The sequence below is a fragment of the Cupressus sempervirens genome, chromosome 5 (assembly GCF_028749045.1).
Source record: "Cupressus sempervirens isolate cs-2001-9-10 chromosome 5, ASM2874904v1, whole genome shotgun sequence".
NCBI classification, from domain to species: Eukaryota; Viridiplantae; Streptophyta; class Pinopsida; order Cupressales; family Cupressaceae; genus Cupressus; species Cupressus sempervirens.
Window position 1 is genome coordinate 675,484,795 of NC_143122.1, and position 27,954 is coordinate 675,512,748.

The following is a 27,954-nucleotide window of genomic DNA, read 5'->3' on the forward strand; positions in this document are numbered from 1 at the left end:
ATGTGTTCCAAAGCATCTAATGAAAAATCAAAAGCTATATGGATTCCCAAGTCTGTTTTGAAGGACTTGAATATGAAAACAAATCAAAGTTGACATTCAAGTTTCCAAAGGCTTGCACTCCATCTTCTTACCAACATCTTCCTAAAAAGGTTTCAAAACCTTCTACTCCACCCCTCTCCAAAATGGCTTTGCTACCTCATATATCTAAGCATCAATCTATTTCATCCATATTTCCTCCATCATTCCACTACCCTTCAAGGTGTGTGTCAATGTTGATCTTGCCTAATATCTCATCCACCCTCATGAGATTCTCTAAATCTTATGCCTGCTTGCCATCGTTGCTTGTTTTAGTCTTCCAAAACCAACAACCTTATCCTCCATCTACCTCTCATTTTTCTATCATTTCGCTTCCATTACCTTATCAGCATCTTTGAGCATACCTTGCTATGGCCTTGGCTTATCATAACTTATCTTTCTTATAGGAGTTCTATCTCATTTGAGAAAGGCTTGAATTCTTTCCAAAAACTCTAAAAATCCAAAAAATTCAAAATAAAAAAAAGAGAAAAAAGAAAAGAAAAAAAGAAGTACCTTGGTTAAAACCTAGAAATAGGCGCCTTGGTAGCAAAAGTAAAGATAAATAATTTCGTTCTATGGTAAAAATCACTTCTTGTGGCACCTTGGACAAGTACCATGATGAAAACCTGGTAAACAGGCATCATGCGTAATTCTTCCATCCATGACATCCTATCATGATCTTGCTTATCCTTCAAACATTCTCATTCCTAAAGTCATTCACTCATAACCTCCATAACAAACTTTGCTATCCTATTCGGTTAACCCTTTGGTCTTGATCAATGAAAGAAAGAAGAAAATTTAGTTCTTAGCAATCTCTTGACATGGTCACTTTTTTGGATTACCTACACGACACCCTTCACTACACCATGAGCTTATATTGTTATCCTTTTCCCTAGCTTGGGTAATCTTGTGAAGACTTTCCTTGAGGGTAACATTCACCGCTTCATACTCCTTGTCTTTCCATCTCTGCTTATCCACCAGCTTGCTACTACATCTCGTCCTACACCTTGCTAGACACTGGAACAAAATCAAGGTGATTCTTCTTGAGAGTTAGTAATCTCTGAAAAAAATCTAAAAATTAGAAAAAGTCTGGAAAAAAATTGTTACCCTAGTGAAAACCTAGCAATAGGCGCCTTGGTAACACAAAAAAAATCAAAAAAAGAGAAAAATACCAAAAAAAATCAAAAAAGAGAAAAATACAAAAAAAATTGAAAAACAAGTGCCTTGGTGAAAACTTGGAAACAGGCATCATGGTAGCAAAAAAAAAAAAGAAAATCTTGCCAAGAAGGTGAAAACCTGGTAAACAGGCACCTCTTGTTCCCAATGCTCCATCTTGTAGCGCATCTTCTGGCTATTCTATATAGTCGATTTCACGCTTTTTCTTTCTTGCTTTTGCTTCTCATGTATCCATGGATTGAGTCTTGTTATAGCTCGGGGCATCCCCCCTTAGTGTCACTCTTTTCAAGGTTCTCCTCATAGAATCTCTTTCACGATAGTCACCAGTTGTTTCAACTACATCTGCCTATTGTTGCTAGTGTCACTCTTTTTGAGGTTCTCCTGATAGAATCTCTTTTGTGACAGTCACCAGTTGTTTCAAACTGTGTCTTCCTACTGTCGCTAGTGTCACGCTTTTTGAGATTCTCCTCATAGAATCTCTTTCGCAATAGTCACTAGTTGTTCTAGTTGTGTCTGCCTACTGTTGCTTAGGTCATGTCTCCAGCTTCATTTATGGAAGATCTCTACTGCATCAGTCACTGGTCGTTCTAGCTATGTCTGTCTACTGTCACCCAGTCCTCTTTAGGTTCTTCATCATGAAGATTCCTCTTTGACATCAGTCACTAGTCATTCTTACTACGTCTTCCTACTATTGTTACCCTACTAAAGAGATTTCTTTCGAATGTATTCTGGACATTAGCACCTGACATCAATCCCAAAACATTGAACTCAAAACTGATATACTTGTTTGGATATGCTGAGCATTTTCTTTGTTTTCTTTCTTTTGCTTTATCATATCTCCTCAACTCAATGATGTCATCTTCGACTAGAGAAGTAATGACTGGGGGCATGATCTTTTTCTTTGCTTGCTGTTTGTGGTTTAGTTCCAATAAGTTGATCTACTCCTATAAAAGGGGTGTCCACTATAAGAGCCTCCATCTTGTATTGGATGGCCGTGTGTACCTCAACTCCTTTTATAAGAATACGTCAGTAACATTGGTGCTTCTCCTTGTTTGTTGGAGTGAACTCTTCATGCTATAGTAAATACTAATACTCGTCCTGCTAAGTGAACGCACGAGTCACTATGAGTATATTTAGCACACTTCTATCTCAGGTTACGAACGTAAGGGTTGTTGCAGACAGAATGAATACTAAATACTTAGCATAAGAAAGATCTCCCATGTGTTTGGCGTGCCTATTACGCAAGCAACATTCAGGTCATCCTAGCGTTTATGCTTTGATGCTTATGTTAACTTACTACATTAAAAGGGACAAATGTTCTGTTCATTCTAGCTTCTTGTGCCTCGAATGCTTACATTTAATCCCAACATCCCAATAACGTATGTTATATTCATATTCTTATGATTGCAATGTCAATGGGAGTTGTATAACATACGAGCTTTATTTTATATCCAATGATGATAAATCGTTGAGGCTTGGTAACCTGACCTAGGGTTGTATTTAACATAGTCTTGCATTACATACTTCACTTGCATAAGCATGTGATTCAATTACAAATATACTTTCACCTTCTCTGATGAGGGGTTGCTAATCTCTTCAAAGTATCATGTTCTTTCATGAACTGCACAATGATTGATTAATCACCCTCTTGGCTTCTTTGGTTGCTCTTAACCCATTTTTCGAGATCAAATTTGAAATCTGACACACTTAAGTGGCTCAAAAATGCATTTTAGAATTTTGGGCAATCCAAATTCTTTTGATACTTTGCGATTCTTGGAATCTTTTCAAATCAAACTTGGACTTTTGGACCTCAAAATCACTTCGGATCAACTTCCACATTTTTTCAGATCGTTCTGATCTCTTTATATTTCTTCAGATCGTTCTAATCTCTTTATATTTCTTCTGATTGTTCTAATCTCTTCTTTATTCATTCTGATCTCTTCTACATTCTATTAAATCTCCAATTTCTTCTACTGCTTTACATCATATTTTTGGTGTGTCATCTTTTGATTTCGCTCCCGAGGGGGCAGGATGATTACATCATTGAACTTGAATTTCAAATCAATTTGAATCTTCATTGCTTGGGGCATCTTGTTCCTATCTTATGTCCTTGTCACTTGGGGCATCTCATCACTCGGGTCATCTTGTTCCCTTCTATTTGGCATCTTTGCTATCTTTCTTATCTTTTCATCAATTGATCAACCTTATAACAACTCTTCTTAGAGTTTGATGGACAGGTATTGGGATAGTCTAAACCCTGACTCCTAAGGATCAAGCCTCATTTTGGGGATGATTCTACGACTCATGATTGGATGTTGTTATCTTAGGTATCTAGGTGTTCTATCTGGATCCTTGAAGATTAAGCTTCATTCTGGAGATAATCTTCTAGATGCTTTCAATCTCACGTATCTAGGTGTTCTATCTGGATCCTTGAAGATTAAGCTCCATTCTAGAGATAATCTTCTAAATGCTTTCAATCTTAGGTATCTAGGTGTTCTATCTGGATCCTTGAAGGTTAAGCTCCGTTCTGGAGATAATCTTCTAAATGCTTTCAATTTTAGGTATCTAGGTGCTCTGCCTGGATTCCTTAGGATTAAGCTCTATTCTAGAGATGGTCCTTAAAAGCTTATCAATTGGTCTCTGTATCATCAATTACAGAACCAATCTCATCCTCTTGATCTTTACATCACGCTTTTCTAATTTTTTTTGAATTGAATGTGTTGCTTGCACATTCATTCAAAGAGGGGCAAAATGTAATACCCCAAAATTGGCTCATTGCCATTTCAACCAATTCTAGTCTATTTTTTATCAATCCTAAGACCTATTCTAATAAGCAATCCTTATTCGGCTACTCGCTACTTGACTTAATTGTCAGATGTAGAAAACCCAAATCTGCATTCATCAGACTCTTTATTTAATTCCTATAGTATTGACTCATATTAGTCATATTAAACCTATTGATTAATATTTAATTTAATTACTGAGTATTTATACTTTAATTAAATTAAATCATATCCTAAGGCTAATGTACTATGGAATTAAATTTATCTAATTTAATAAATGTGCCTATTTTGATTAATTAAACAAAATTATTTAATTAAATAGAGAAAGCTATTTCTAATTAATTAAATGAAGCTATTTAATTAAATGAGAAGTCATTTCTAATTAATTAAATGAAGTTATTTAATTAAATGAGAAAAGCATCTTTTATTAATTAAATAAAAATTATTTAATTAAATGAAAAAGGTAATTACGAGAGCATATCTCATTTTATTAAATTAAATTTGGAAAAGAATCTATGACGCGTCATAAGATTCCTCAACCCACTTAAAGCCAAGAATCTATGACGAGTAAGCCAAACAGGGACATGCGTAAGAGGTAATAATGACTTCAATCCTCACTGTTGACTGAAATCGATCTCAACCGTTGATGGATTCCAAGAAAGTCTATTTAAGAGACCCTCCTCCCTTCATTTCAAGGAGTATGAATTGATTTGCTATCAGATTGCTGTTGAAATTCATGCTCACTTACATTTCTTGCATGCATTCTCATTCTTAGTTTGATCTCATTTTAGTTTAATCATGCATATGCTTAATCTAGTTTACTTTATTTGTTCTTAGATTACATTGCATCTTTCATTCTAGATTAATCTACATTCTCCTATAGATTAGTCATACTTTCTTACAAATCCTTCATTCTTAGAGAGTCTGGTTGCTTAAACACCTCGAATATGAGGATATCTGATAAGCAATTCCCTTTAGATAGAAGGCAACAGGTCGCTTTGTAGGGCTGATTTTCGGATGAACAATCCAATGTTCATTCTGAGATGAATCTATATACAATGACCGTGTTGAAGTGTCTGTGAGGTTCAGAGGACCACATTTCACAGGTATAATGATACCCCAAAATTGGCACATTGGTATTCTAAACCAATTTTAGTTTATCAATCTTACTTAAAGTCTTATTGTAATAGGAAATTCTCATTTTGATAATCTCTACTCGACCTAAGTGTCAAATGTAGAAAATCATAAATATGTATTAATCACTTAGTTTACTTAATTCCTAAATATTAATTGAATTAGCTAGATTAAACCCATTAATTTAATTATAAGTCCTAAGTACTTTAATTTAATTTAATCAACCCCTTTAGCTAATGCACATAAAGAAAGAATTAAAATACTTTGGTTTGATTAGATATATGTCATACTTATTAAAATTATTTATTTAATTAATTAGAATATCTAATTATGATCACATTTTTGAATGGATCAATATCCTTTCCTATTTCATCTCACATGAAAATGGAAATTAATAATATTGATTAATTCAAATATGTCCTCATAATTTTTGAAATTAATTAATTAATTAATTAGAAAATCTAATTATGAGAACATATTTGAATGGGTCATTGTTATCTCCTATTTCCTCTCATTCAACTCCATAAAAAATGGAGAACATAATTTTATCTTCAATCAAGACCATACACTTAGTTTGATCTTGACCATTGTTCAAGTTCCTGGATTCGATTTAAGAAACCTTCAACCTCTCATTTTAGGAGAATGCACATGAGTAGTATTGAATTAATGCTAATTTGATTACAAGTGTCTTGCATTCAAATTTTCTCTTTCTTTCATATACTCATCATTTAGATTAAAATGCATTCATCTAGTTCTATTTTCAATTGTTCTTAGATTAGTTTCAATTTCATTTAGATTTATCTAATATCTTTACATTTGAAAACCATAAAAAATATAGATTAGATTGTATTTTCATTGCTTTTAAATCCTTCATACTAGTTTGGTCTGGTTGCTGATCTCTCAATTCTAAGATTGAATAGAAAACCTCATCTAGTTAGAAGGTAATAGATCACTTTGTTGGGTCATACCAAATGGACAATCCCATGTTCATTTCAGGATGTTTCTCACATGTAATGATCATGTTGAAGTGTGTGTTGATTAGAGGCCCATAATTAGCACTCACAATATCCAATACCCTAAATATATATTTTTACTTTATTGATGAACCATGAAAGGTTTGTGGTAATCCAAAACCACTTATTTAGATGAAGTTATTGAATGATTTGTGGTAAGCCAAAACCAATTGTTTAGGTGAAAACCCTAAAATTCTTAAATGGTTTGTGGTAAGCCAAAACCACTTGTTTGGGTGTAAAACCTACAAGTTTTTTGAAGGGTTTGTGGTAAGCCAAAATCACTTGTTTGGGTAAGAAACCAAAAAAAAAATCAATTGCATTAGTTGGGGGAAATCACAAATGGTTATGGGTAAACCAGTTAAAAACTCAAAGCACTTTTCAAATTGATAGTGATAAGGAGAACCAAAATCTTATTTTGTAAATGGTTACCTAAGAAGGCTTAATGTTGGGACCCATCCTATTTGAATTATTTCATTGTAATAATTTCTCCCACAAAAAAAGTCTTTAGTGGTAGAAATTAAGGGATGGTGTTGGAATAGACCAATTCTACTCGATGTCTTTCTCCTATTGTAACTGAAACTATAGTTAACTCTACCATGTGTGTGCATGATTGAATATGTCTCAAAACACATGGCAAGGTTGTTAAGTTTAGTGTTAGTGATGTTGCATTACACCATCCACATTTAGGCTCTAGAATCTTCTTTTATAACCGAAAGTCTTCTATTTATAGAGGCTATGTAGTCTGATTTTATGTGTGCAGCCATATCAATAAAATATTTTTGTTGTGTACTGTCACCATTTTCTTACTTGGTCTAATTTTTTAATATTAGTTATGCCAAAACATTTTTACTTTGACAAATCAGATTATTCATTCATTAGGTAGAGATCCCTATCAAACAATTATTATATTTTTTACTTTCCTAACATTCATACAGATTATGATTTCATTTATCTAATGATGAGAAATTACACATAGTTTAAAATTTAAAAACAATTATTTAACTTAAAAATTTTAAATACTAATTTAAGTGAGTACATTGACAATAATAATAATATATAAATAATAATTTTTATGAAGCACTTTGCCTATTCCACTAATTCTACAATTGTAATTTTGCACAACTATTGATATCATTGACTTTGATCTTCACAAAATCTATCTCCTAGTGGAGTAATTGGGTTTCATTGGGAAAATGGATCAAGTGCTTAATCTCACTCACACATATTTTCAAGAGACTCTTTAGACTCTTGCCCACCAATCCACCAAGGAAATTCATTTTCCAAAGGAAAATAAACCATTAATGCAAAAATAAAATATTGAGTAATATCAACTAGCTCTCATTAGTCTAAAAATAGTGACCTTGCAATAACACTCAATGAGTGCTTATTTTTGTGTGTGTGGTTGGATAATATCTTTCTCTTTATATTTCCCTAGATATTCTAAGCATGTCTTGTTGTGTTGGCCTAAAGATTCAATGTATATTTCTTTCTTTACCATTATTCTATAGATTCCTTGTAGTCTTTTCTTTGAGGAATCAATACTATCATACAATTCCCATTAGATTCCTTATAACTTTCTTTCTTTACCTTACTTTGCAAATGTCTAACATTATTTCCTTTGAGGCATCAATGCCATGTCCAAATTCTCATTTTCTCATTATAATATTTTCTTGGCCCCACTTTAAATTTATTTCTCTTTAATAAAATCATAAAGTGATAACCTAAGCATGTTCCACAATTTGGGACCATAGAAAGATATCATTGTGCCTCTAAGATGTCTTCCAAGTAAATTGTGGTCTCCCTACATTGACTTTTATCTGATGCAAAGTAGTATAGTCCCTTTAACTCATTTTTTCTAGTTATATACTATGGAGAAAGTGATATACTTCTAAGTTATATTCTATGGAGAAATTAATATCCTTAATCTGATGATTTTATATCTCTTTCTTTCCAATTGAATTATGTATAGCTCATAGAGTAGGAGGAAGATCTTACAAATTCTAATAGTGTCAGTGTTTCAAGTTTAAGAGGTCACTTTATGTAGGCTTCAAGTAGCTTGGTTAGACATGGATCCTATTAGATGTTTTGTTAATTCAATGGAATATTTTTCTTCCAATTTATAAAGATATAAATGATCGATTAAAAATGACAAGTGGCAATTTCTAAAGCATATGACATGTTTCTTGTGATCTAATGTCATGTTCAGAAATAAATTTAGTCATGAACTTTTAAAAAGCTACAGGATCCAATTGGTCTACATGTTGTGTTGTAGCTATTCTCCTCAATATTTCTATACAAGTATTAGATGTTGTTTCTTATTTTGATGCATACTTGGAAATTAATTTTAGAACAAGTTCTTGTGACATAATAGGTTGGTAATCTATGTAAGTTCTCTATATTAAAGCCATTTTAGGGTTGTGTATGCTTAGCCGTTTATCATTTCTCAAAGGTTCATATTTTTTCTTCCCATCATTGTCACATGTAAGAGTAGATGTATTTTATTCTTTTCATGGAGATCTATATCAACATTCCATTTTCTTCCCTTTCTTTCATAGAGAAATGATCTCTATATGTATTTTTCATATTGTTAGACATGGTTAACTATATCTTAATAGTCATGGGAAGGTTTTGTACAAAAGATCTCATTTTTGTTCAAAAAGCATGAATAGTTCATTGGAGAGTAGGAAAATATATTATCTATGTAGGATGAAGCATGAGAATTCTAGGAAGTAACACATATGTCAAGATATTTGCAAGACCTTTCAATTCCATCCATGTTGGGTAAATTGTGAACCAAATAAATCCATGGACATGAGAAGTACCTCATTGTTTTTATTCATATCTATACCAATAGTCTCTTGCACCAAGCATTTTTCCAATCACTTATTGATGGAATATGGTAAATCATTCATATGAGTAAAATGATTTGATATGGGGGTTATTGATGATATTCTCTAAGTATTAGTTATTTATCAACATTTAGGTAGGATCACCATTAGAGAGAAAGCATTGTAGATTGAGCTACTTTATATATACTACCCTTAATATGAAGAAAATAGTAGGGTATCCTAATTTGTTGATCATGTTTGTAAACTTAGTAGAATGTTGATTCCAATATGGTTGTGTACTTCTGATGGGTGACTGAAAGTGCATGGCTTGTTTAGTTAACTAGGTTCTGGGAATATTCTTTACATGTGATCTAAGGGATTCAATGGTCATAGGTATGTTTTCTTCAAAAATGCATGGTAAAACCTTATCCAAGCACCTTGCTATGATGACACATCATAAGATTATAAAGAAAATGTTGAAACTATGGGTATTTACCAAATATTTATAATGAAATCTCATCAAGTACAAGGTATACTCATGCATTTTAACTTCTTTTGGCCATGGTTTCATGTGTAGAGAAATTCCATTTTGTCCATATCAATAAATCCCTTAGTATTATATTCATTTATTGGAGAGGGCTTTATTTTAGGTGAATTGGTGGAACATTATTTCTTATCATTTAGTTCTAGTGTTTTATTAATAATACCTACTTTGGCCCACCTATTTGGCATACCCCCCATAAATGATGTAGCGTGTATCATGCATCTTTTGATTTGATCTTCTCCAATGTGTATTTTATAGAACTTGGTATTATTTTCTCCTCATCAATCTCAATATTATGAAGCATGTTTAAAATGTCTATTATTTATTTAGAGATCTATGCTAAGTGTTCATCTCTTATAAAAACATCATTATAATATGGGTCATACCTTACTTTGTATTTCAATATAACTCTAATGTGATATATATTAGGATTGCTAACTAATGTTTCTAATTGGAAGAGCTATTTGATGATAGAGATTGTTAGCTAATGTTGATGATGATTAAGTGAATGATATGATAATTATTTGTATTATCATCATTCATGTCAAACTATTTGACTAAGTATTTTCACACATTGCCACATATTCATTACAAAAAAAATAGTGAGTTTTAGAATGAATTAAGTGTTTCTATCATATATGAATGTTAAGTGATGTGTTTAGGTGATAGATATATGATGGAACCCAATTATGTGAAGATTCAAGTAATTTATAATGATAGGAATCGAATCAGGTAACTATTGAGATAGTCAGTGATGAATAAATGTATAGTTTGAATGTTTCTTTAAATATGTAAAGTAGCCAATTTTAATTTAATTTTTGATATCATTTTCTATAATGTTAAGAGGTTATGGATATGATAGAACCATATAATGTTTATATGGAAATTTTATTTGATAAGTTGGAAGTGATCTTGAATGGAAAATTTAAATAGGTAAACTAGATAGATGAATAGGTAATGTCTTATCAGCATACTAAATTTTATTAGTAAAATGGAAAGAGCATAGGTAAAATGGATAAATTGGAAAGATAATAGGTAAATTGGATAAATAGGTACTAAGTAATAATAAGTAAATGTGTAAATAGAGAAGGCTTATAGTTAGTGAAGAAGGTGTGGTTGTAAGATTTGAATTAGTATTGGTAAACATAATCTGGATTAGATAGTTGGAAGGCTAATGCATAATTTAAGGAAGGAAGTGATGACAAAAAGATCAAGGTAATATACTTGAGGAAGATTCTTCAAGAAGTTTCTACAAGGTAAAAAATGGCTTATAGAGTTTGAACAAATTTCAAGGTAAAGATAAGCTAATACAAATAGAGGAAAAGAAAGAATGAATTGTTAGATTCATTGTGTTGAATTTGGATCATTGGATTTAGGTTTAGGGTTTCAAATTGAAATGATTATACTTAAGGAAGAAGAAATAATAATATACTATCGTGGTATTCTAGAAGAGTACACATATTTGTGAGCATCCTTCTGACACTATGATTTTCACCCTAATCAAGTTTCCATGAGATCTATCTAGTGTTACACTTGTATGGATGTTTTTAATTTTTTTCATATTACTTTAAATTTTATTTTACCTATTGCATTGATAGGAAATTTAAGAGGTCAAATTTAATTAGTTTAACTTTTATTGGGCCTAAAATATAATTAGATTGGTGATTATTGATTCACAAACCCTCGCCCTCCCCTTATCAGTAATCAATCCTACACATACAACCTCTACTAACATAAAAATAATAATATATCCCTTCTCCATGTTTCCTTCAAAAAATTGGCACATTTATTTCCTCTATCCTATAAGGGAGAACATTTTTTATACCTCTTATTTCATGTACAAAGCTAGTCACATGCCTTCTATATGTGTATGGAACCCCAAGGGCATGGATTACTTGCAATAATGGATTTACTCTAGCTACAAGAGTTTCTTCATTTTGTGTCAATTATTTTAGTACTAAAATTTATTCTCTTATTTCCATTTTATTCTCTAATTATAAATGACAAATCTCTTTCTCTCCAAAGAATCTTCTACAAGTTGTATGAGTGCTTGACAATTTTTAATGCATTATGGGATAAGAATTCTTCCAAAAATTAAATGTTTGTGGGTTGGAAATGGCATATATTATTTCACTAAATATTTTAAAAATTTTCACAAAATTAGTATTATATGTGAACACTATGTTTTTTCCCTAGTTATCATTAAGTGGTGATATTTTGGGGTTGGAGTAGTTGACTTTCTAGGTGATGATTTAGGGTTTTTTTTATCTCTATGATGGCAATGATATTTTTGGATTTCTATGAAATTGTGGTGTCCCAATGCTTCTATTTGATGGGGAGAACAATTTTTTTAATTTGTTTCTAATCTCCTATAATATCTCTGAGAAATAATTTTCTCTTTATATTGAGCACAATATTCTTAATTTCTCTTTTGGCTTTCTATTAATCGAGCATCAACTTGATGTTGTTGGCCAACATAATCCATATTCTATACTCTAAAAATAGAATATTTAAAATATGGGCATATGATAGCATAACTTACAAGTATTAATCGAATATAACTTATTTTACAACTCAAAAAAGCTCTAAGCTTATTAAGAATTATATTTATAAACTTTGTCCCAAGTATAATTGCAAAAATGAAACACATGTGAAATTATTGCAATATTAAGCCCAAAGATAGTTAAAGAATTCATATCCATCCTATTGGGACTCAAAATTTAAGCCCTGATTTTGAGTACCATTGAAAAAATCAAGCCTTATAAATGCTTTTCGATGCACATGTACCTAGCTATCTGTTTGAGGCCTAAGAGGTGTTTAATATTTAAAACACCTTGAATTTAGTATTTCTACTTGTTCCATGAAGATAAATTTCCATTTCGAGCCATTTCGTGAAGTCAAGTTATGAGCAGTTGTCAAATTTGCATTTTTGCCAGTGTCAAATAGCAAGAGAAAGCCTTGTTTGCAATTGAATATCTTGCACCTAGTAATGTTTCATGAATCACTACTTTGAGAGTGTTTAATGTAAATACTAGAGAGCCTATGTTTCAAATTTTGAGTTGTTTCAAATCCATTTGACTAAGTTTTAAAGTGCTCAAAGTTGGTCATTTATTATTGTCATGCTGATACAAAATGTTCAAAATTTTGGGAGGCCCTATTTGACTTGTTATAATTTAAAAACAATTGATTGAATTGACAAAATTCCCTTTGTGTTACATTATAGAGGTCAGAGACTTTCTACGTTTCAATTTTGAGCTTATGATGAATCCATTTGATTAGTTTTCAAACATGATTCAAAATGTAATTTATAAAGTTTTACTGGTGTTGGCACATGCAAATTTGTTAGAACTCTTGTTTGTGATACCATATCTCAAAATCTGTGATAGATGAGATCAAATGGATTGTACCACTATTTTTTACTCTAAAAATAATTCAAGTATGCAAATTTTCAAATCTTGATGAACCCATTTGTATACTTTCTTAAGTCCATTCGATTTACAATAAATGCCTTTCTACCAGTGTTTCCAGTCTGCAAATTGAGTAGCCCACTTTGATCGCTTGCCATTTGCATCCTGTTATTCACCATGAGCCTAAATCATAGATTTATATTCTCTCTATAACAATGAAGTAATACCCCAATTTTCATTCCCCCAAGTATCAATTTGCCTTATTTTTAGAGCCAAATCTAAATGTAATTTATTGTTTTCTCACATGTTTTCTTGCAAGTAGTTCTAAGAGGGAAACTTTGACAGTCAATATCATTTGACTAAGAATTTTTCATGAGATGAGATTTGACATGGTGTAAGCATATGGAACAAAGAGTTAGTGTGTCAGATCTCAAAGCCCACTCAAGTGTTTGGATCAATTTTTAATTCCAATAAAAGGACCTCCTAACACTAAGTCAACAAGTCTCAAAAGGGGGTTAAAATGAGTTTTAACTGGCAGTTGAGTGATGGTTTTTGATTTGGATCTATTTTAAATGTTCAGTAGATCAATCTAACATGTTAGTTGTTCAAAAATGATTTTTTTTTTCCTACACCCATTCTGGGGTCTGACTGATTCCATCAGACTGACTGAGGATCATATGTATTGTGAACAATAGTGGAGGCAAAGGATTGTTTGTTTTGATTTTATAAATTAGAAGAGTGCATTAAATTTTTTTGAGATGTAGACGATGATTGGATGTTTTAAGAGAATATGTGGTAATGGATGAAGTACATTGGTGGCTTTGTTTTAATGGGTAGCAATGACACTAGGTCAATTTTCCAAAACCACTTTACAAAGAACAGAACCATTATTTTTGCAAAACCACCCATAGGGTTATTTACCATTTCAACTTTCCCAAATTATACCAATGTATGTGTTGCAAACAACCATTGAACTTTTTTTTTCTTTGCTTGATCAATAGGAGGGATTGTTCAAACAAAATTTCATGTTGTCTTGTTAAGGTAGATACTATAGAGCCAATGTTGAACACTGTTCAAGAAACTAGATCAAGAGTAGAAAAGGCTTCATTGGAAGCTCTTGACATAATTTTAGAGGAAGAAATTGTGGACTATGGAGCCCAAGCTATTGTGGAATCCAATGGCATACTAGCCATTCTAGAAGTATTAGAGAGGGGAACTAATTCTGCAAGCAAAAGGGAATTGAAGTGCTAGAGAGGAGTTCTTCGAATAGCAAATTGGCTTTCAAAGTTTTGACTAAGTTGCTTCAGTAAGGGATAGCTTCAATGAGAAACAAGGAAATTGCAATTTTGAACAAGCTAGATATCCTACCTACATAGTCCTCTTATTTTTGAAGATAATGAATGAAGAACAATCACAAGTGATGCACACATCTTATGTATGGTGCAATTCAATCCAATAAAGGTTGAGGAGACACTAAAGTGGAGAAGAAGACTTGAGAGTTAATGCCAGTTAAGAGGTAGCATGTGTGGAAGGAAGTCTATGGAGAAGTAAGGGAGGCATTGGCAGTAGACCTAACAACCACCACAACTACCATCATTTGTCACAGGCTTCAAGATGCACTACATATTGATTTGTGTAAAAAGAAGGCCTTCGTTATAGAGCAAGTTAACCTCTATTTTCTCTAGTAACAACATCATAAAGAATAGGCCATGGGAAGACGTGCAAGAAATCCACAACCATAAAAGGAGGAGCCCCCATGGTGAAGATGTAGCCATGCCATGCAAAGATAGGTAGTCCACATGGCTAGAAGGAGAGCACAAGTAATAGTCAAAGAGAACCCCATGCCTAAGGAGAAGATGGATAAAAGAGGTAATTCATGCCCAAAAAAAGACAAAACACAAATGAAGGAAGCTGATTAAAAGACAATGGGTGTATGAATCCTAGGGAGGTGCAACTTGGTGATTTTGGATTGGAAAAAACTCTTAAGGTTTCTGCATATATAAAAATTCATGGCTACTCATCGACCTACATTTAAAAAATTTGATATGGGTGGATTGATGAGCAAGAGAAATCACTATGAAGCATTGGCCAAAGGTTCTCCGTAGTTCCCATGCATGTCTTAGCAATTTCCTGCAACCTTACAGTGTTTATTCAAATCATTACCAAGTCTTGTTTTTATAAACTAGGCATGATGCGTAATGGAGCTCTGACATGAAATAAGACCCACGCTTCCATTAGCAAACAATATAAGTAAGAATCATGCACTCTTCTCATGCAGGCCCATCCATGGAAATAAAAGATGTGTAAATTTTTTTTATCCCACATTGCCTAGAATAAGATGTTTTGTGATGTTTAAATACATTTCAACACAACACACATAGTTTCTTGAAGACAAGTGACCTTTGGAAGCCACATGTTGCAAGGTGGGGCTCGTGGATGGCCAACTAGAGGTGATGACATAATAATTTTAAACCAAAGTGTTCACATGATGACATGGCACCTGACATAGAGGATGATGCCACATGGATGAAATCAACGGCCGACACTTCCCCTCTTTGTAGAGATGCATGAAAGTCAATGCAAGGAAGTTCCTAAGCACCACGTGGCAGCAAGCCCGAGCTAGTGGTGAGGTGGTGGATCTCATCATTATCATGAGGTGGACCTCCAAATGAATAGATGAGAGAGACATGGTATCCATCAGTTGAGTCCTAAAGTGACAAGTGGTAGTGTGGAGATCAGCAAGAGCATGAGTTGGACCTATCAAATTTTGCCATGTGGCGAGATTTGATGGTTGGTGCTTGCACGCAATATGGAGTTTCTTAGAGTTTATGTAAAGTGAGAAAGCACCAAGCTGACACATGGTAGAAAACTTGCACAGAGATGATGTGGCACTAGGTGGTAGAGGTCAACCAATCAGGTGCTACCATGTGGTAGGCTAGTCAAACCTATGTTGACTAGAAAGGCATAATGAAGGCAAAAAATAAAATATTGTAAAATGCCATTTTTAGTTTTTTTTCAAAGAGGGTCACATGTAGACTTATTTTAAATTCAAAATGACATGTTTCCTATAGTTAAAACTTTAGGATATTTTAAATCTTTTTTGAAAATTTTTAAAGTTACAGTCATAGAGCCCTCGCAGAGGGATGATTTTTGAAATGACTTTCTAGGGGTTTCTAATGGGGAAAATATGCACTCCAATATATTGTTGGAACCAAAAGGAGATAAGATATCCATTTATGTAGCTAGTTCTTACATAAGAGGTTAGTGGTGTACACTACATGGGGTTATGTGTTTTGAGTGGTATGCTTAGTTCATCAATGAAGTTATAGAATTTAGTTAGGATGCATTTGATATGCTTTGTTGGCTTAGTTTGTTCAAAATTTGATACATAAAATTTTTTTTTGCCTCAAGAATTTCAATTTACATACTTTTTGATGGAAATTCTTAGAAATTGTTATTTCTTGCCAAATTAGTTATATTGTTTCATCAAGTATTTGAGATATCTTTTTGCTTTTGAGAGCCAAAAATGATTGAGGATTTGATATGTAATTGTAGAGAGAGATTAGAGAGATTTTTTTTCACTTTTAGGAGAGGTTTTCCAAGTGGACACTTGTCATCTTTAGATTAGATTTGGAAATTCATCCTTTTCTATATATTTCTTTCTTTCATCTATTGGAAGGCTTCTATTTTTTTCACTGAGAGACCATTATTGGTTGGAAATTTTCAATTTTTCTATGACACCACTTTGTTGGATCCAGAACTATGATTCCACCATAATTCTTCATCATAATTCTCTTTTATGAACAATAGTAGTGAAGATTAAAGAGAAAGCTTAGATCTATTAGGTGCTTTTATGTTCTAATTTCATACATTTGAATGTATTGTTTCAAAGAAATGAATGCAAATGAGCAAGAATTTCATTAGTTTCATTCTGATTCTCATCTCCTATCTCAGTAATTTGCAGTCTTATGTAGTCGAGGAAAAATTACTAAGACTCATTTTCTTCCCTTTGAGGTTGTATGTCAAATATGTTTTGCTATTGGAACAAAGGGACAAGTCATTGCTTGATGTGTTTGATAGGGTTTTTGGTTATTTGAGAAGGATATTTCATGCGAATGAGGCCTTGATGAACACCGATGTCTAATTCACAAAGTGATAGGATAGATCTGATGTCAAGGTGTATGAAATATGTCCTTGATATCATAGATGTATGTATTAAATTCATGAAATTGTCCAATAGATAAGGCACTGACCAATTACAGGCTCACTAGTTTATACTGCTACATATTTGGGGTTGTGTTTAATTCAACATCATTAATCAATTTTTTTCCCCTTTCATGTTGAAGAGCTACAATAGAATGCCCTCACTTAGCTTATGAATTTCATTATCTTGTATTTATCTATCATAGATCTATGTTATTGCATGAGTTATTAGGATAAGTAAGGGTTAAATATGCTTAATAGATTCAGGAATATGTTTTTGTACTTGTACCATATAAGTGAATCTAAGGTCCACCTACCTAGGTTTGGTAGAGCTTGAACTAGAAGAAGGGGTCTAGCCTTATAGTTGGCCCAATGTATGAAATAACATGTTGAAGATGGGAGTTAGCTGCCCCTAGATGTCTTGTTCTCATTGGGGTAATTTAAAACTTGTAGCATTTCAAAACACCAACACATCCATGACTAGAGAATATTTATATGTAGTTACATGTAACGCCTCGCTCAGGAAGCCAAGAGAATTAAACCTAACATGTTACAATGTTTACTGAACTTTTTAAAAAAAAAAAAAATTTAAACAACATCAAGATAACATTAATGCGGAAGCAATAAGAACATACATATCAAATACACATTTGCAATTACAGATACAATTTCAATTCCTTAAGGATTCCTTTACGGAGAGTCACATTTAATTATTTTAAATTAATTAGTTTAAGTTTCAAGTACAATGTCTCAAGATCATAAAGGAATAACAAATACATAATCGCATAAGCAAATGCATAAGTATAAACAATACAATGAAAGTACATCCACTAAATAACATCCACTACACATGTCGCAGGGTATGAGAAAATATATTCAATACATCAGAATACATGATCACATATATATACATCATCTAAAAAAAAAGTCTCTGAGATAAGAAATAAGAATGATAAAGGTACATCTTCTGCAATGAACATCCAATAGCTAGCAATGTGAAGGGGGACCCAAATGGTAAGAAGGCACTACCTCCCGACCGCGTGGTTACCTAGTCAGGCTTCCACTCCCACCGTGCAGGGAAGATAATGAACGATCCACATATGGCTATCAAACATAAAACATTCCTAGGCAAGGTACCCCTAATAGCCAAAACTACCTCAAAGGTAACACATACTACTCAAAAAGATAAAATAATCCAAAAGTAAGAACACTCAATCCAATATCGACACCTCATAACCAAACAGCATTCACAAACCAAGTATAAACCGAATACCAAGATCACAAGATAAAGTCAACAAAAGACAATCACCTCAAGTCAAAAGCCACATGTCAAAAGTACATCATCCATGAATCACCAATCTTCATCAATGAAAGTAAATAACCATAATAAACATATCCAACAATAAATACACCACTAGAGGTACACATAATCTACAAAGCAGACTCAGGCTACATACTAGGGAGTGTCATCACATGGCTACTTGAGTTACCCTGGACTGGTTACTCTGAACCCCGGACCCTCAACATCACACATATGGAAACTAGAAAGCCCTCTCAAGAAGACAAGGCACTCATCTCATTCTATCCTTAGTCTATACAAGCACTCAAGGCATGGGTAGATCAAAAATTTCTAACTTATCTTTTTAGTGTGTTTCCCCCCATAAATTTTAATTACTAGATTATCACTTATTACATAACTTGCATTAGGTTACCCTGGTACTAACCACTTTGGGTCCCGGACCCCTATGCAAGCCACTCCCAAGTCACGTACCTAGACAACCTCTCCTAAGCACATAAATCCATAGTTGTGTCCCATACCACAACACCCATAAAGATCAAACTCGGTTCCTTAACAGGCAACCTGATAACAAGATGGTTCTCCCACCCGAGTACACATAAATGCTCCATAAAGTAACCCTCATAAATATAATTTTCAATTTGAATCACATAACACATCATAACATCTAGCCACATAAATGGTATCAAAGAAAACTCACAAAGCCTCTGGTGTACATCCTAGACTAGTCAACATCTAATCAACTCGAAAATTCACGAAGGATAGACGGTACATAGAAAACATCATAGTGTCACAGTTGATTTGATTTGAAAGCATATAGTTGAGTTAAATGTAAGGTTATAATTTCAATTCAACATACGTTTTCAAGTAAAATGTTCCAGAATTCACCCTTACAAGTTAACCCACTCTAACTCTAAATTTACCCTTACTGTTTTAAGTCAATTTCCTAAAAACAATCCAAGAATAATTTATTTAAATTATTAAATTAATACTTTTTGTTTCTCTCAAAGGTATAATCTATGACTCTCTTTTTCTTTATTATAATCAATATTATAATAATTAAATAAATCTAAAACTTAATTGGACAAATTCCATTATTAATTAATTCTAATTAAATTATATTTAATTAAATTAATTAAAATATAAGACATTCACATTAATTTTAATTTCGTCACTGATTAAATTAAGACTCAAATTAAATATTATCATAATTTAAATTAATAATAATAATTCATTATTATTTTATAAACTAAAACATAACATATAATATTTCTTAAATAATAAATATTAATTAATGAATATTACTAAAACTTTAAAATATATATTAAAATGCAAAATGATTGGTTTGAGCGATTTAAAAATCGCTGGAGGGCTTTTGAAAGCCGCCGGCCATAATGGCAAAGCCGTGCGGCTGCCTGCGTGACTGCAGGCTTGTCTGCTACCGTCGACAGCAGTATTAACTACTGCCGCGTGCAGCAGTCAGCCTGCGCACGCACGACAGACAGGAAGGTGGTGGGGTGGTCAACCCCCCCCCCCCCCCCCCCCCCCCCCCCCACATAATATTATATATATATATATATATATATTTTAAATTTTTTTTAAATTTTTTTTTTTTATTAAAAAGTTTTGTAAGACATTTTTTTTTATATAAAGAGTTTGATTTATTTTATAAAATTTATGATTATATAAACTTTATTAAATAATTCCTATATAGATATTTTAAGAATGTTTACGATATTAGCCTAATAGGAAGATAAATAAATAAATCAAACCCTTCGTATTTTCAATATAAGATTTTCATTTCCACAAACAAACCCTTTCTAAACTTAAATTTCTAAATTCTAATTTAAATCAAAAGCCCAGATCCCGATTTATTACCAATTTTCTTCAATTGCAGATTGAGGTTATTTAAATAGTTTTTTTTTTCAATCTAGATTCACAGATGGAATCGAAAAGCAAAAGATGTAGTACGAAGGGTGGCAAGATTCATACAACGGAATTTGAGAAATCAATTTTCAACAAGCACGAAGAAGACAGAGATCCAAAAATATTTCTACAATGGTTCACAAACCCTACCTTGATCTGTTGCTAACAATTTGGTGAAACCCTTGCTAATCCAAACCCTTCAAAGCCTCCAAAGATTTCTTTGTTCCCCTTCCAAAAGTGTGTTCCCTCAAACTTGTGTGTGCAATAATGACCCAAAACCCTCTAATATAGAATCTAATTACCTTTTAGGGTTTCTGTCCCCACAAATCTAAAATTATAATTATTTTATTTAATTAATTCATTCATGCACCATTAATTTCCTTTTTAAATTAAAATATTCTTTTATTATTCCTTCATGCACTTTAAGTGAATTGTTAAATTACTTTATTTAACTTTCCACTTTACTTTTCTTTAAATTAATTTATTAACTTTAATCTCATGCGCACTATAATAAAATATTTTAATCAAGATCACATATTTTATCTTTTAAATTAATCTCTTATATTTAAAACTCATTCATGTGAACTTAAATCTTTTTCATAATTTAATATCTTTTACTTCTTAATTTATTTATTTTTGAACGTTTTTAATTTGATAATTATTTATTAACTTAAATAACAATAATATTTAGAATTTATTTAAAAATGAACTCTAAATATATTATTATTAAATTAAATAAATATTATCACGTTCTAAATTTAATCTTATAGCTTTTATCTTCAAATTAATTCTTTATATTTAATTAATTTCTCAATTAATTAAATATAATTAAACATTCAAAATATCATAATAATTTTCCATTAAATTAAATTATTAATTTAATCTATTAATTAGACTTAATTAATAGAAATTCATCAAAGACTCACAAAACAACATATGCACAAAATACACACAGGTTTAAAAAGGGTAGACAGTCCGTTACAAGTCCTCCTTGCAGGACAAGTATTATAGGCTTATGGCTAGGATTGGACCTAATCATTATCTTCCCATTCTCACCATTTGAGTATTTGTAATAGGGCACGCTCATCCTGGCAATTTAGGGAAGTGAATGCTCGGTACCTACATCTTGCATAGAAGACGAGCATGTACATGTATATAATATATCTAAACTAAACAGACAATGGCGGGGAGTGGTTCATCGTGTAGATCCCGACTAGCAGGTGAATATGACTCCCTCCCTTAACCACATCAAACACGTCAGACAGAAAGATAAAATAAAAATGCACACCATACACATGCAAGTATGGGGTAAGTATCGTAAAAATCACAAGTCTAACATCAAATGCGTACATATAATAATGCATCTCTATCAATACAACATAATCATCATTAAAGAAATCATGTTAACATTTTTACAAAGAAACCACATTTACTAACTAGGATCATCAAAATATCATTAACAACACAAGAATGAAATCAACTAAGCAATAATAACTGATACATTTGTAATCAAAATCATGAAATAATATCATAGTATTGTAAATCCAATATCTCTAAACTAATCAATGCACAAAATCAACCTAAAGAAAATTTATAATGATAACAGAAATGCGAATTAGGGGCAAGCACTACATTACAATTTTCATCATCCATACTATATAAGATTGATTTTTTTTTAGAGAAAGTTGCATAAGAATACAATTTTCTAAGAATTAAAGGATTCTCATTCACAATAATTTTATAAACAAAGGTGTACATACTTTTATCCCTAGGGAGGACAATGATGTCCAAACTGCAAGCATAGGAGAAAAAAATTTGATGACTAAATATTAGAGATGCATTATGAGTCACAGAAATGCAACATCTTTCTAGGGATCCATATAATAGCCACACACAAATTGTATGTCTAGAGAGGACTATGATAAATAAACTTTAAGTACATTAGAAAATATATAAACAACTAAATCTTGAAGATCTCTTGTGGAACATGTGCATGTGAAATATTACTTGGCTAGGAATCTATACATAAGAACTCTATACAAAATATATCACCTATATATAAATCTTGTATTATAGTATAGCCCTTAGCTTTGTATATGCATTCTAAGATGAATGGTTGTTAGTAGTTCACATTTCCTTGAATTTTCCAAGCAAGAAATTCTCTTGTCAATGAAATCAAATTATTCAACTTTAATGATTATGGTTTTGAGGAATTCCTCATTATTGTATGTATCATTCTTGTATCTCAAGGTAAAGACAAATTCCTTGTTTGTCACATCTTGTACTATAGCCTTGATGTATTTTTCTACATCCTTTCCAAATTGATGAGTTATAATTTCTCTACAGACATCCCCATTGGTTGTGGCATAGTTGTTGTTATCTCTAATTGCTATTGTATATTAGTGCCAATCACTTAGTCATTTACAAGGCAAAATCAGATGGTCATCACTATGACCAAGATACTCTACATAGGCTGATTTATGTACATAAGATAGTATATACTAAGTAATTCTATAGAAATTGAATATGGTCAAAGAACAATTTTCTATATGGACTAATCTCATTCAGTAACCAAGCAAGTCATTTAGTGACAGAGTGAAATCCAAAGTATATAAGTACCAACTGATATAGTATGTGTTGAGCATAGTATATTTCAAGCATTAATAAGTTAATAAAGGTCAAGTAATAGCAATGGCAAGCACCAATAATATTAGAGGTAGAGCAATGAAAAGTCTACATAAAAGTCAAGAATGGAATAGAGTTTTAGGCAAAATGGTTATCAAGCCAACTTGGAATTGTGGATCACATATCCCCATTTGTATGTTCAATGATCAAGATGAAGAGGAAAAACATGGAACCATCTAGAAGAATCTTCATAAAATCTTTATATAGTGACGATCTTAACCTAGATCATGTTTGTGAGGGAAGTGATCATGTGTGAGCATGTGAAGATCTAAGAGGAGAATATCATAAGTAATTCAAGGGTTATTTTATCATATAACATAACAAGTGACCTATTCATAAGACATGAAAGTGGAAGGGAAAGACAAGAGAATCATATCAGAGGAGAGGATTAGTTAGAAAGGACAAGACTCAAAATTAGGTTACAAAGAAAACTAAGAGTTAGGTACTGAGTTAGCTTTAATAGAATTGAATTAGGGTAAATCTATTAACAAAGTGGTCTTACTAGATCTTTTTACATCTCCTAATAGAGTCCTTACTTAGTTGTAAGTGTCAAATTCTCTAACAAGCTGAAATCTAATAGTTTTTTAATTCTTTAATAGGATAGACTCCTCACAGAGTAGATCATATATTATGGTTAAACATTGTAACATTTATTGGTTAACTTTATTATTGTAGTAGTGAAGATTTTTGGGTGTCATCCCCACCCCAATTTTACCTTCACCTTCGAGGGGTTCTAGGTAACTAACACTATGTTATGTGTTATTACTTTCATGAATGTGATTGAATTTATTTACATGTTACACCAAGTTTACATTTATATATTTTCATGCATAAATTATTAGATGTGGATGAATATATGAAAAGGTATAAATTGTTATAGATTCTCATCCCCCCTCTTAGTATCTAGTTTAGTCCTCCATAAATCAAAAATTGGTATCATTTCTAAGTTCTTTGAAGGAAGCTTAAAGGCTTGGAGATTAGGTCTTGGAAGATGGAGACTTTCAAACTAGATAATTATATTGAGAATTAGGTGACTAACATCCAAATTAGATTGTAGAAGCTAGAGACAGAAAGACAAGATCTGAACGATTCCCTAAAAAGGAGAAAAGAAATTGCTATCTGATTAAAAAAAGTTCTCTTATGAAGAAGTTGAAACTAAAGGACTATTTGGACCAATAAATCCTAATGACAAAGCATTTGTTGAACTACTTGAAAATAAAAAACTCCTTAATGAAGAGATAAGTGCACTAAAAAGAGAACATCAAATCCAATAAGTGAGACTATGTGAAGTGATTGAAAAGAGAAAGAAAGATTAAGAAGGTAGAACTATGGAAAAAATATGACAAGAGGAAAGGATATTAGATATGTAGAATCTCATAAATACACAAATGGATCTAATGAATCAACTAATGACTACAAATTAGATATTGAATCACAAGGATGTGGACATTGCAAATCTCACAATGAGATATTGAAGAATGAACTAAAGAATGAGAAGGAATTTATGGATAAATTCAACAAACCTAAGGAAGAAATGAATTATTTTGAAGAACTTATGAGGTCATCAACCTATTCTAATGGGTCAAGAAATTCATGACCGAGAACAAAGAATCATCTATTAATGGAGAAATGAGAAATACAAAGCCAAAAGATAATCCAACTTTCTATCATTATGGAAAAATTGTTCATGTTGCAACTATTTGTAGAAGCAAAAATGGTATACAAAATTATAAACCTAATTTTTGGTTACTATTTTTACTGTAAGAAACAAGGACATAAAATACACGAGTGTAGGTCAAAATTGAGAAATGTACCTACTACACCTAGAGTTGAAGGATACTACTACAACTATCATAAATATGGGCATAGAGCATTTGAATGTAGATCAGAGACAAAACCCTACTGGCCAAATTAGAGAACAAAGAAGTATGCACCTAACAATGCATGTTCCAAGTGTCACAAGTTTGAACATCAAAGCAAGAATTGTAGGAATCAAATACATTTAGAAAATCAAACAAAGGATAAAGGAAAAGGAAAAGTGCATATTGAGCAAGTAAGGAATGAAATGAACTAGAAATGGAAAAAGAAACTAGAAGATGGAAATAATGGAGTTAATGGAACTAAGTTCACCCAATCTAATGGAGAATGGGATCATGTCATCTCTAAATGAGTAAAATAGGTATGTATTGAATTGTATTCTTACATGATGAATCAAACAATAGTTACCTCCATAATTGTGTGCCAAAAGTTGACATTTGCATATATAAGATTCATGAGAACAAAGTTTGTGAATGGTTTTCAAGTAACAATATATTTTCTATATTGATCAAGTATCACAATAAAGATCAAGCATTCTAATAAAGAGTGAAGGTTGTGGATGAGACTGAGCTATTGTGCTAGATAGTTTCCACTCAATGAAATGTACAACACTAATAGAAAACTTAATCGATCAAAAGATGAGGTATGTAAAAAATTGTAAATACATTATTTCATACCTTGCTTCCATATTTTTTAAGAGATATGACAGATTAAAAGATCAAGTGATAAAGTAAATTCAAGCAACAAATAGATATTTTGAAGAGTGAATTGAACAAAAATATTGAATGAGAGTGCTTAAGTGTCGATTATCTAGAGAAGGAAATACATCAAACCATACTTATGATCATGGTAGCTAAACATTGACTTCTAGAATGAGCCAAAAGGTTAGTAAAGTTCAATTGGTGATGAGTGACACCTATCCTCCAACTAAATTTCATGTTATTCTAGAAATTATTGTTAAAGGAGACTCAATGGATGTGTTACCCTCAATACCACCTAAAGTCATCATGATTCATGATGTCAAAAGTTGCTACATGTGCAAAATTGGAGAAGTAGGAGACTATAAGATTAGGGAAGCTTATGAGAAGCTATGTGATGAAAGATTCTTGAAGGATGAGTTTCAGATTGTTGAAAGGAAAGGGTTAAGCCCTAGAATTTTTGAGAAAATTCAAAATGGAATGGATAATAGTTTTTTCAAGTAGAATTCATCATATGAAGTACTAGATATAGGATGGGCCGGTTGAAATCACAAAGATGATGATGCACAGGGTTACTAGCTATCCAATCCTAGATAGGAAGAAAACCATGTGATGCTTGAGCTAAGGAGAAGTTGAGGCAAATACAAGAGCCGAGTGAAATGGACAAGGTATGTTCATTACAACAATTCTTGGTCCACATATAGAATATTTAGTGAGAGTCATTGCTCACAATTTTTTTCAATCTAGTAGATTTGTTCCTAAATACATAACTATCCCGATATTACAAAATAAAGAGGAAGTTGTATCAGAGTAGAGTGAATTATTGTGGAAAATATTTTTTGGGCTTATAAAAAATGGTTAAAACTATGAATATTGATGATGAATATAGTAGTGGAGAAAGTTTAGGTGTGTCAAGTCCACAAGGAAACATGTCTCCTATACATGCCGACACTCCTAACACTCCAAAAGATGAGAAATCAAGGCTTACCAATGAAGAAGAAGATGATGAAGATAAAGATATAATATTGTTTCAACACCTTAAATTGAAGAAAATAAAAAATTAAATAAGGTTGAACCAAGTGATACTATTGTTGTCTCGAGTACTAATGCACAAGCAAGATCAAGTGGCTATTATAATTTACAAATGGGAAATATACTTTTGAGGGTAGTGGGAGGGGGGTGAATCAGAAGTATTGAACTTTAACCAATAAAACTTTTAACATCAATTAATGCATGCACAAAACATATTGAAAATAACATGAAAGTAAAAGTATGCATGGAAACACTTGACAGCAAATATGATCACCCAAAAACCCTCCAAAATGAGAAGGTAAAACTAGGGTGGGGATGGCACCAACAACTCTTACTACTATAGAAATAATGTAATTGATTAAGGTTACAAAGTTTGATCATAGGCCATGGTCTTCCTTGTGAAAGGCCTACCCTGTTAAAGGCTTACAAAGGATGGTTAGATCTTACCATGTTAAAGGATTTTACACCCTGCTAGAAGTGTACCTATTTGAAGGATTTTTAGAACATTCACCTGGAATGTCATCCTCTTAAAGGATTTTACAATGGCTATTAAGCCAAACAAAGTCAATAGGATTTCATCTTTCTGATACAATAGTTAGAGAGTACAATAGAAGGTTTGATATGACTACTTCCAATCTGATATTGCTGAATTCAGATCCTTGTTCTATCTGATTTGATCCTTGCTAATATGATATGAAACTATTGTATTGCTAATCCTCTATTCTATTAACTGGTTTGCAATTATGTCCTTTTAAGTCACCCTAAATGTTCTATGATCAATTCACCCCTTTTCTCCTTCTATTCTTTTCTCACATGCATCAAAATTCAATCTCTCTATCCTGTAGAATTATGGGCTTTGGTCTCCTTATATAAATTTCATGGCTTAGGGTTAGGTATGAATCCATGATTGAGATTCAACCTTTTTGCCTCTTTACCATTCCATTTTTTTGATTGGTTGCATGTTGATTGCATAGGGAATCAAATACATTCAATCTTATCTCTAAGACTTCAAAATCTATCCATTAGCTGGCATGCAAATGGTTTACAAAATTGTTTGTACCTTCATAAAATTTTATGTCAATTCTATGTTTCTCAGCACTTGCTAATACTGGTGCTCAACACTTACTATAATTTTGTCTGACTCAAAATCTAAACTTGCTCAACATCTATTGTTCACTTAGCACTTGAACTTGCTCAGCACTATCTTTTTTCTCAACACTATCTATTTTCTTGGCACCTGAGTGACTTGGCACTTACCATATTTCTGTCTGGCTTGGTACTTATTGTAACACAACATCTATATTATACTCGACATATATTACTAGCTTGGAATGA